Source organism: Cryptomeria japonica, chromosome 1 (assembly GCF_030272615.1).
Source record: "Cryptomeria japonica chromosome 1, Sugi_1.0, whole genome shotgun sequence".
Classification (NCBI taxonomy): domain Eukaryota; kingdom Viridiplantae; phylum Streptophyta; class Pinopsida; order Cupressales; family Cupressaceae; genus Cryptomeria; species Cryptomeria japonica.
The window spans coordinates 547,046,835-547,059,854 of NC_081405.1; positions in this window are offsets into that span (position 1 = coordinate 547,046,835).

The window sequence follows — 13,020 nt, forward strand, 5'->3', positions numbered from 1 at the left end:
AACCAGCAGGCCCCTTGATAGTTACAATCACATCAACCATTGAGTTTCCCATCACTGCCGAGACTTGAATATAGAGAACTTGGAGTAGTTAGCTTCCCAAAACTTACTTCTTTTAAGGAGAGGTGGTGAGTCTTCACATAAACTACTTGATTGTTGGTGAGTGTGTCAAAACACTCATCAACAAGGTGTAGTTAACTGGGGTGTCCAATTTTGCAGCAAAAACTAACTAACAACGAAGTTGTAAGAAAACTAAGCTCTAACTAAAAGTAAACGCATAAATTGGATCTTGAAAGAGCATGTGGTTACTTCATGAAGGGGAAAAAAATTGTTGCCCTAAGTTAGAAGCCAAACTCTTAGTGTGGGACCTAGAATGCACGTGCAGAACTGAGAACTTGTAGTTGACTCCAATTAAATGTCAATCACATGGAAGGTAAGTGTGGCGCATCTTAACTACACTTAAAACTGTAATGAACTAAAATCTACATTGGAAGGATATATATGTCACATTTCAATATTTGACCAAAAACCAAAAGTAATTCAACTCATCTAAAATGCCCTACTAAAACAACACTCTATTATTTCATTCATATTAAATCTCTTGTAATGCATTAACAAAATCATTAACCATTTCATTCAAATTGTCAAATATGAAGTCTTAATATATTTAACTTTCGTGCTTTGAGAATATGTTTGTCTTTCCAAGTTTTTGTTCAACTCTTTGAAATTGTTGAGCTCTGATTGCATTTTTAATAAATCAAGTTTAAGTTGCACCATGTCATCAATGAATGTCTTTGTAAATGAATGATGCAAATTTTCCTTAAACTCTTGAGCTATTATCGAAGGTATCTTCACCCGCATGGGAGTTTCCCAAAATGAACATGACTATGTTCCAATAAACTCCTTGATCCATGCCAAAACTTTGTTAGTTGAATCTCAACCTTGTATGAGCTTATCTTTACACTTATTAAAAGATAAGAACCATATTTGTTTTCTTAATCCACTTATTTGTTTTATCCTTGTTTTCATTTTCTATAGTTCTACTATCTAGAGCATTTCCTCTTGGTTCGTAGACTTTATTCTCTACAAAACTAAGATGTAATCTTCCCACATCATAACTTTCATCTATTCCCACATTTTCATCCACTCCTATTAATAGTTGTTATATCAAACTCACCTCATTATTGAGAGAAGATAGGCATTAATTTCTTTTCTTATCACTTCTTCTCCCAATGCTTTCAAGTCTTCTCTCTATTCAATAACAGAATCGAGGAAACCATCAAGATCTTAAAGTCTACTTTTTTTGGTTAACGTTTCTTGTAGGCTTGTCAAAGGAGTTGCTAAATCCATGGGCCCCATGAGGTTCTTAACAAATAGCCTAAGTTGTGTTATTTGTGCTTTTAGCTCCTCCTTGACTATTTCATCCTTTTGCATACACTTAAGCATGGTGTCTACAATTTGTTGTAATAATTATTCTCTTTAGCCATTGTTTAAACTCTTAAGTCAATATCCTAGGTCTGAAGGTCCTAGGGTTGCATCTCTTATTCTAGCTTGTCAACCATTAGAAGAGAAATTTTATCATTCCTATGCTTATGTTCATCAATTGATATTGTAGCTACCCTTCTTTCTCTTTTATTTTTATTGTTTAGGGTCTTAAAAGATTCATCCCAGATAGCAAAATCCTCTTCTTGTAATTTCTTATATTTCCTTTGCCTTCTTTGGATGGTTTGACTTAATCATATGATAATTTGTCATGTTATAGATGCAAGAGATGTGTCTTTATCTTTAAGAGATTTATCATCAAACTCCTCATGCTACTCTTCTTGTTCTTTGTTTTGGTCATGGTCATCTCCATTAGATTATTCTTTATTTTCTCATTTCTCATCATCCTATTGTCACTATTCCTACTAATCATAACCTCTTGAAAATCATTCTCTACAAGGTCCTCTTCTTTCTACCTTGATGATGGGGTATTTATTTTCGTATCTCCTCATTTATCCTCTATTTCATCTTGAATGTTAATCACAGAAGGCATGTTTTTTGTCAGAGACTTCTCCTTCTTCATTAGCCTGGGAAGATGAAAGGATATCTGATCTCTTTAGTGGATAATAATATGGGGGTGATGTTGGAGGAGGCATAGGTACTTTAGGTGGTGGAGAGGGAGCTTTAGGTGGAGGGGATGGTGATTTTATTGATATTGGAGTAGATATTTTCCTAGGAGGTGGACATGGAGGTGAAGGATTATTTTGGGGAGATGATTCATTTCATACAAGGGGTTGTTTGTTCTCTCCTTATTCTCTACTTCCTTTGTAGAGGAATATCTTCCTTTTCTTCCTCCTCCTCTCCTTCTTCTTCTTATTTTGATGATCTTGGAGGGTCCAACCTCATTTTCACCAGCCTTGATCTTCTATAAGTCTTGGTCTCTTTGAAGATGTCCTTACTTTTATCCTTACCTTTGGGAGGTACCATCTCTTTTATTATTTTAACAATTGAGCTTTGATTTCTCTTCTTTTTAGGGACAAAATGCTTTGATGACCCTCCTAATTTAAAATTTTTATTTACTTGGCCTTGGGATTTTGCAACTATTCTCTTGGTAGGCCCTTGAGAGGAAGATGATCCCCCTTATCTTAATAGATCCTTCTTTTTAGGATACTTCTCTTTCACCTTAGGTAATATTAGCATTGCATAAGGAGAATTGACCCAGTCCTTGGTCCATTAGATCATTTTCATTTCTCATTCATCCATATTTGTCACCTCTATTATTAAGGGATAAATATTATAAATATTCTTATAGTGAATTCCTCTACAATTTAAAGATTGATGCAACCTCTTACCATCTTCTTAATTATATTAGCCAAGTTTTCTAAGGTAAATTTTATTCGAAAAAATTATCTTACTCTGACTTGATACTCATCTATACAATTATCCCATTAGTCCTCTACTTTAGGTTCATGTTTGTAGAAAGCTCCAATGATTGGAATAATTCTCCCATATGTGTCAAATTTACCCCTTGTCACCAATAATGATCTTATGGTGTATGTTGTCATTTCCATTATTTAAGCTTTGGCACTTTTCATGTCAATACATGCATAAGAACCAATCTTAATGGGGAATGTGAACCAAGACTTATGTTTTCTGACAATTAGTTTATGAGCCTCTCCTATCTTCCTATAGAGTTATAAGAGGATTATTTTGTTGCTAGAATACCTTGGGACCTTCATGGGAGCCTTGTTGCATCCAACAAACTTGATGTTTAAGAAAGTCTTGAAATGAATAAAATAATAATGAGCTTCATTAGTTCAATATTGGCATGCATGGACAACCTTTTGGAAAAAATCGTATTCCAATAACTTAAATATAGAAAAGTATAATCTATCATTCACCAAATAGTAATCCATTCTACTCTTTTCCAGTATCAATTGAGGATAATATTTATGCTCTTCAAGGAACCCACTCTACCTAGCACTATGAATGTGATTAGGCTGCAAGCAAATAGACCAAGTAGGATTTCATGTAGATCTTGGGGTTTTTCTTCACTATATCAATTGTTCATGCAAGTTGTCATTGATGATTATCCCCCAATCAAATTTATTCTTCTTAGCCAAGATTTTCTTCATAAACAACATCATCTAGGGATGATAATATTTTGCATTGCTAGGCCAACAACCTTGCTCAGGAACATGACTCGATATTTAGCATCCATATTTAATTCACTTTGTTGGATGACCTTAGCCAATTAAGTTACCACTTTCATTTGTTTTCTTGGAAAATTGTAATTCAAGTACTCTACTGCGGTTAGGTAATTTATATAATATTTATTTCCAACTCTGATATCCATACCAAACACCTTTCCAATGATGTATGGTGTGATATACAAGACTATTTCTCCTAATGGACCAAAAACTTGCCTACTTTTAGACATTATGAGTGTACAATACTTGCATTATTAGTCACTGCATATTAACACTAAGGTAGTATCAAAATCCTCCTCATAAGATGATAATAGCTTTGAGGATGGGTTGTAGTCTTTAAATTGGTACTTCATCCCTCCTTTCTCTTGTATCATTATATCCTCTACAAGACAATTAGGTTTAGTTAAGGAGAAAAACAGGTGCATTATCATCATAGTTAATTAACCAAGATAGCCATGTTGGATATGGTTGTTCATTGATATTGCTAGGATATGTTGTTTTCATTGATGTCAACATATTCTTGTGATTTATTCTGGTGTGCTTGGGAAGATTTCCTGATCCGTTTTTGTAGTCTCGTTTTGCTGATCACTATTTTGTAGAGTCTGGTATTTCCTCTGGTATATTCTGGTGTGATTAGAACTTGTGCTGAGACTTTGGGATGTTGTTTTGGTTGGTCTTGTGTATCTTCATTTCAGATGGTCTATGATTTGGTACTCCACAAGTTATCTTTCTTCATGACAATTGTTGATTGGTTGTGTTCTTAAGCTTCTAGACGTTGACAGATGAAGATTTGAAAAGTGGTGTTGGTGCAAATGTTCTGGATGATTCTAGCATGTTTGCTGGTGTTTCCTAATCATGTCCTATTTGTTTTGGTGATCTACATTGATCGTTGTGCGATTTTTTGGTTCTTTTCATCAACCAGTATTGATTTTTGTGGTATGCGGTATTTTTGGTGATGTAGCGTGTTGTAGTTAATCTTGGCGTGATTTCTGGTGGAGTTGATCATTTGGGAATTTGAATTAGGTCCATATCATTTTATGTAAATCATCATATTATTCCATTGGTCAATCTTTGTATTGTGTGATGTAATTTTATAATTAAGGGTTAAGGGTTTAGCTGACCTTGTTATCAAGGTTGATGATTTATATATATAGGTGAGGTACTCATGTGGTTTGGGTGTCGATGTTGTGTCTGCATTATTAGAGAGAGATTTGTATATGAACAAGTGATTTATCCTTCGGTGTTAAGTTTGAGGTGAGATTGGTGTTGTAGGGTAGACATATGTGCTTAACCGGAACTGTAATCAGGAATTTGGAGATGTTATTCTTTCAGTTCACTTCTTCCGGATTGTGGTCTGAATCTTATTGTAAATTAGTGAGACTTCCCTAAAGGTTGTAGCCTTCTGGACAAATATCTTTTGAGCAATGAGCTCTAGGAAGTGTTCCTAAATACATGTGCATTCCCCATTGTAATATTTTCACATAATACTGTAGAGTATCATCTTACTGTGGGCAGATTCTCACCATGGTTTTTCCCTTAACCGGGTTTTCCACATCAAAATATTGGTGTTGTGTGTTCTGTTGTTATTTTTATTATTTGTTTATTGTTGTAGTTTGTAGATCTATTGTTGAGTTTAAAGTTTTATATATTCCGGTGAAGACGGATTCACCCCCGCCTCTCAGTCTTCCTTCTTGGTGCTGCTAACAAGCCAAAGTAAACATAAATCATCATTAACGAATGTAAAAATAAACAAAATCCATATTGTACTAGCTTCAACATTCTACTCCTATAAGTTCTCAAGATTAATTTATACTATCTTAGTCGGGGATTAGGGGTTGATGTTGACAAGTTTTTTTTCTTTAAGTTTTCTTACTAAGAGCATTCCATCCTAGATACTCGACATCCAATGAAGACTCTAGAGTGATGTCTTATTGTTTGGGGATTGGGGTTTGGGTTGTTCGTTATCTCTTTAGATGAGGAATGTAAAATGGACATACCCAATGTTTGATGTTTGATGTAAAGTGAAACTAGATTGAATTATAAGGATCAAAGATCAGATATGTGAATAGACTTTGTACTTATCAAATGAAAATCCAAACCTCATCTTGTATGCTTGTATTTTGGGATATAATAAATCCAACCTTTAGCTACAATCAAAAGTCAAGAGAATTGATGGAGATAGGAAAAAATGATCCTTTCTTATGAGGTTTTAAATACATATTATTTAGTTCATTTAATTTCTGCAAGATTTCCAAAAATTTGATTCTATCAAGAACACTCTTTGGTTGTATGTGGAGTTGCAATGGAGCAACATTTACTCTAATGACTATAGTATTTGAATGTAAGAACCAATCACCCCAATTATGATTCACTCTAACCTCTAATTCCTTTTCTTTTGGCCTAAAAATTTCATCACCCTTTTAGGCAATTTTCTAGTTTGGAATCATAGACTCTTCAGGATTACTTACACAAAATATTCTTTGAATACTACATAATTCATAGATTAACAATCCACCCTTGAATTTGTAGTGAAACTCCCTCAACATCACATGCTCTCAATTTCATTGTAGTATTTCATATTTTGTTACCATTACACAAGAGGAGATAATACAAAAAATAAACCATTTAAAATGCATCATTTTCTCATCAACTTTAATGGCCATTAATTCTATTTGAATCCCATTTGCAATGAAGGTGTCATAGTCAAATCTTTTGTTCAAATATTTGTTGGATATCCACTACCTACATCATCAAGTGGATTGGCATATGAGATTTAACACCCAATGCTAAAACTTGACACAAAATATAATAGATTTTGATGAAATAATCATCAAATATATCTACATCAAATGGCTCAATCTCTTCTTTAGCAAATTTGACAAAACTTTGGTTTGAGGTTGTTGTCTTGTGGTGTGGAAGCCATATTATCTTGTACTTGTTCTTATCCTTATTACACTTTCTTGTAATTGAACACTTCACATATAGAAGCCCTATCTAATCTCATCAAAAGATCATCATTATTGTTCAATCAACCTTGGATTTTGGATCATATTTCCTTCCAATAACTTTTATTAAATCCATATTGATGAAGATATTTGGAACCACAAGTCTTCCTTGGTCTAGCAACATTGCTTCTGTTATGACCAAAATCAAATGTGTCCCATCCTTAGGGAGGGATAGATGCACCCTGTATAGATTTAGCCCTATCAATTAACTTAATCAGATAAGATCCTAGACCATTGTGCATGATTCATCCTCTTAGAAGATCTCGAGAATTGTGTTAAGATGTATTCCTCTAAACCCATCTTCATTTTTGCAGTTTGGGAAGTGGTTTGGCACATTTTTAGGGTTTAGCATAATAACTAGGGTTTTGTATGATTGGATACAACTAAGATTTCTATAGATGAAAAGCATCTTGAAAGAAATTAAAAAACCCTAATAGTTGAACAACTACTTTGTAATGTCAAGTAGATATTAGACTTACCAATCCTTCATGCTCTAAAACCCCAATTCATAGTTGAGACTTTTGGATACTTTTGAGGAATAGATTGAAAGCAAATGATGTATTTAATCTTGAGAAAAGTAGGTAGATATCAGCCATCTCCTACAGTAAAGTTGCATACAAGAAAACATGGTGTTCATAGCAAACCATTCTCCAGTTGGTGTGTGAGGATCTTGGATGGTGTTCATCAATCAACAACTGTAGGGTCTCTAATTTTTCAATGAAAAAGCATTTGGATTCTAGTTGGCCAAATTGCATTGAGTTGAGAGAATGAATTGCAATGAACTTTTCTCATTTGTAAAGTAGAATCCAAATAACATGGATGACCCCACAATCTTTATCGGGTCTTCTCTCATCACACACAAAGTTAAGCACATCTATCCTCCTTTGTCAATTTAACATTTTTCTCTTTCAGCTCCCTTGATACATCCTAATGATGGATCACAGAGTGTGATCTGAAACGTTGATGCAATAAAATCTCATATAATTAAATCCAAAACCAACACTTATTTCATTTCAAAAGTTATCTACACTCAATTCACATAAAAATTATAACATTGACTAATGCAAATACAAATATCTTTATTATTCTATTTACTTAATAATTATATCCTTTTACACACATCTCCAAGAAAACAACCTATTAAAAACATCACATCATATTTAGAAGGGAAACTAATTTAAAGATTAGAGTCATGTAATTTCCATAATCATTATGTTGGATTTATCCATTTGTGGTTTGAACTGTGTGAAACCTTTTCATCATCAAGTTTTGGATCATACTTCAGGATCCATCTTCAACATTTCAAGTTCTGCTCTCTATCTAATTTTTTCATCTTGACCATGGATCATGTAGTATGGTCTGAAACGTTGATGATGAAGCCTGCAGCTATTCTGGGTCCAAAATCGCAGTACGAAGTCAATAACAAGCAGGTTATTGATCGTTATACACTGTTGATTTTGAAAAGAACGGTCACGATTTTTAAAGTTGTCAACAACACACTGTACAAATTGAAAGTTTTTGAGCTAGAATAGACACATACATGATGAAAAGGTTTCACACACACTTTGAACCAAAAGTGGATAAAAGATTTTTAAATCAATATTATTGACCACTACTAACCCTAACAATTTAATGCGACTGAAAATGGAGTTCAAAAATAAAATAATAATAATAACAAATTGAGATTCACGTCAAGTGACGGATGCCCAACAAAGAAGAATAGACACATGGCACCTAAAAAAGCGCTGTCATGGTGGGACGGCGCCTCCACTGCCGCAACACACTTTATTTTCACGTCAACGGACGCAAATTATTCTTCCCTTTACTGATTTCACCAAGCACGCGTACGAGAACGGCGACGTTGACGTGTATTTTGTCGTCTCGAGTTGGGTAGCTTTGAGTCCGTCAACTAACGCAAAAGATGACTTGGACAATGGCGAGGGGCCCACCTCGAACCGAATATTAAACTGCATTTGGTTAGTCAGAGTTTGCCTTTATTAAGGCGGTCAAAGATGGTTTAATTTTTCTCTAAATAAATGATGACATTACCCATTGGGATGTGTGTAATAATAATAATATTTTTTTATAAAGTTAGAGAGTGATGCCCTACATAGTTTAATCATTTGAAATCCTTGTGGCAAACAAGATGATTCAATGAATTGACCCCTTGTGAGGGGTTCCTTGTGATGGGATCCATGATCATTCAAGGAATTGACTGACCCCTTGTGAGGGGTTCCTTGTGATGGGATCCATGATCATTCAAGGAATTGACTTACCCCTTGTGAGGGGTTCCTCATGATGGGTTCCAAGATCTTGGGCAATTCTTTTGACTTCATTGGCTAAGTGGCAAAGTAATTCAAGTATGAGTAAGACATTAGTACTACTCCATGACACTTTGTGACAGTTGTCTGTGGAATATGAAATTCAAATTCCTTGATTATAGGGCTAGTGAGCTGGAATGATATGCCAATGCTTCTCAAAATTGGGCATTTCTTCAATGTGTATATTGGTAATTGTAGTTGGGTCAGAATGCATGGTTAGTCAAACTAGATGTGGATGTTAATGGTGCAATTTCATTTTCAAATTGATGTAATGGTTGGGATTGGGCCCTAGATGGGTACTATAGTTTAAAATGTTAATTTTATTAGATAAAAGGTCATTTTTCATTTTTTTATATATGTTTATTATTAATGTATTGGATTATCTATTGTAAGAAGTTGAGTAATTGTAGCTAATATATTGAGTATTTTCTTTTTATAGAATTTTGTGATAAAGTTACATTTGTTGATGATATGTAGTTTATTATTTATATAAATTTAAAATAAAGAATTAAATACTATTGTCATTTTTTAATTTTTGATATATGTTACAATTTTAGCTAGCTCATTACAAAATAGAGTTAGAAATGATCTAGGATGGTTTCATTCCTTAGTGGATTCCACAAGATTGGAAAATAATAAAACCATGAAGAAATAATTTGGTATCTTGGCATTCCATTTTATTTGAGACTATCTCTCACTGATATGTAGAAATGGTACCACGACAAGATTAAGAGAAAATTATTTACTAGAGGATTGAATTCTTTTCCTTCGTTAAAAAAATATAGATGGTAAATAGAGCCTTTCATGTGACGTGTATTTTCCCTTTTGTTACATGACATCCAATAAAGGGTGTGAGAAATTGTGCAAATTCATTTAACAATTTTTGGACACAATGGAGGAGTATTGCTAATCTTAGAGTCACCTCTCAGTCTCATTGCATCCACCTAGGTCCAAAGATGGACAAGGCACTATAGTTCCCAAAACTCAAGGATTGTGTCTAATCACTAAATATATTACTAGAACTATTAAAGGTGACAAATAATTTTTTTTTGTTTATAAGACAACAAATTACTACAATCATAGTAAAGGGAATGGTAGAATGCTAATTGGTTGCACATTGTTTTTCTTGGATTATATTTTCAAATTAAAGCCTCCCTTCCTATTCAATCCATTTGAAAATCTTGATAGCAAGTGTGTCAATTTTTAAATTGAAAAGAGTCTCAATTACAATATGACCTTAGTTTTACTTCTTCTTCCATTTGGTGGGATAAGTATATAAAATATTAGGGGTAACCTTTGACTATCAACTTTCTTAGACTAACATATCATTTGTTCAAGAAAGGAGTTTGACAATTTAATGCTATACAAAAAATTTCTTCATTGCATCAATCCTTGACTATGCATTAAAGAGGTTTTGTCTAAATAATAATTCTAAGCAACTTCTAAATTTTGTGCACTCTTTGACTACCCTTAGCTTAATTATTAAATTTTTATCCCAACACCATGTAATTTCTTCATGGATTGGTATTGGTTCTCTTCCAGACACTTATTATTATTTTCCTTAAAACAAATTTGTCTTTTACTTATATTCAAACTATCTTTAGTTTTGAATATGTGTAAGTTCAATCATAAACATTGTGCCTTGATTGAAAAAATCTATAATTGTAAAACTAACTCATATGTTCAAATGTTTGCTTAAATTTTTAACATTACATTCTTCTTGCTGAATTGTTTTCTTGCTCAACAAATTAAATTCCCTTTCTTTCATTTAGATGAGACCAAGAACACTTATTCTAGGATTACATATTGTTTATGTTGAAATTGAAAACTAAAATTATTGTAAAACCTACAAGATTCAACCACTTAAACCTAGTTCTACAATGAATCCAACATACAACCAATAGAGAACCTAGATCATGCAAACATCCAATAAAGAAGTGTATACCTTCACATGCTCCTAGGGTTTGCTCTCCATTGTCTTCATATCTTCATTGATCTTGCTTGATGTATTATGGGTGATCTTAGATTTTAGGCATGCACAAGATCTCAATAAAGAACAGATTGTGGTTGCAATTTGGTAGTGTGTAGGTGCTTGTACTTGAATTCTCTATAAAAGGAGAGAGGGAGAGGTCTCTTTTATATAGAACACCCTAGAAATAGAGAGCTAGGATTAAGAGGTGAAAGGATAAATGGTCGACTCAGATTAGAGGGTAGGTATAAGAAGTAGAAATTTATTAGAGAGATGGTTAAAGGTAAATTAAGAGATTGATGACAAGTGTCATGGAGGGAAAAGGCTAATGAGTTAATTAGATAAATAAAGATTTATTTAATTAATAGAAGTGGGGCCAATTAAATAAATAAAATATTTATTTAATTTAGGAAATGGATAATTTAAATAAAATAAAATAAATTATAAATGGGAAAGGGCTAGAAGAGAATTACCGAATTGATTAAATAAATAAAGATCTATTTAATTAATAGAAAGTTTAAGATAACATAATTAAAAAAATAAAATAATTATTTAATTAGGATAGGACAATTTTAAGTGTCCACATATTTGCTAAAAATTATTGGTTTGCTATTTTTAGAGATTTACCTATTATTTTTTGTCATTATTAATGTCAATAATAATATATTTGGAATGGATATGAAAGATAGTGTAGTAGCTAATTTGGTTAGACACATTATTATTTTGCATTTATGAAGAATACAATTTTTTAGTTATATTTAATAATTCTTATACTCATTTAGAAATTAGAAATTTAAAAGTTAACTATAAAGTATTAATCTATATTGTAAATAATTATCTTTTTAATTATAAGTAACACTATAGGTAAATAAGTAGTTCACAAACTAGTTGGAGCAAATCAAATCTCAAATTAACCAAATCATATTTAACCATGATATGATAAATAAGAGAGAAATATATTGTATTGGTGAAAATATTAGGGTTTCTACCACAAGAAGGATAAAAATCGCTAATATTCAATTAGGGACCAATACATTAGGGAAATATAGGAATTTGATAGATCTAAACCTAATAGATCTAGATGTTGATCAGATTCTAGGATCTTGTATGAGCCTCTTCTTTCCCTTGAGTTGAATTGAATTGTTAAAGATTCTAAAATTAGGGCAAACATGTTGAATTGAAGTAATTATGCGTGAACAATGAGTTGGAATCAATGGACACTAAGAGGGGGGGTGAATCAATGTTTTGTAACTTGTAGACTTAATAACCAGATTCTTAAACCACCATATGCATAAGAAAGAATATAAAGTGTAGACACATAAAGCAATTGCCCACACAACCATAACACCAAGATTTTTTATGTGGAAATCGGGAAAGGGAAAAACCATGATGGGATTTGAACCCATAATATTATTATACTATGGCCAGAAGTATGATAATATCACATAAGGAAAATGCACTTGCATTCAGGCACACTGCCTAGAGCTCACTGCTCAATTACATTAGAGGGCAACAACCCTAGAGGAATCACTATCCTATAGATGAGATACAAGAGAGATTACAATGTCTAAACTAGAATATAGCATCTACAAATGCTAAAGATCAGTTCTGATGAAGCACAATTTGACTGTCAAATGCTACTCTTCCTTTCTACCTTGTTCTGCTGCATAGTCATCTACTGGAGAACCAATTCTGCATTCAGATGCTCTTCGCACTTCACACACCAGTATGCACATATTGCACACACACATATATATAAATGATCATCTGGATCGAAATTATATATCTACACCAACAAAATAGATCTCAACCAAGTCGACCTCACAAAACTATAAAATATGAAACGTGTACTGACTTGTCGACTCAATCCATCCACAAATCCACATGTGGACCTAAACAAAATAATAACAAGCTTCATACATGTTGGCCCAAACACTTCGAACTCACCAACAATCATCGAAATCATCCCAACTCCGCAACACACGTTACACCATTAAACCAAAAGATAATTTTGTTCTTCCAGAACCATCGGATAC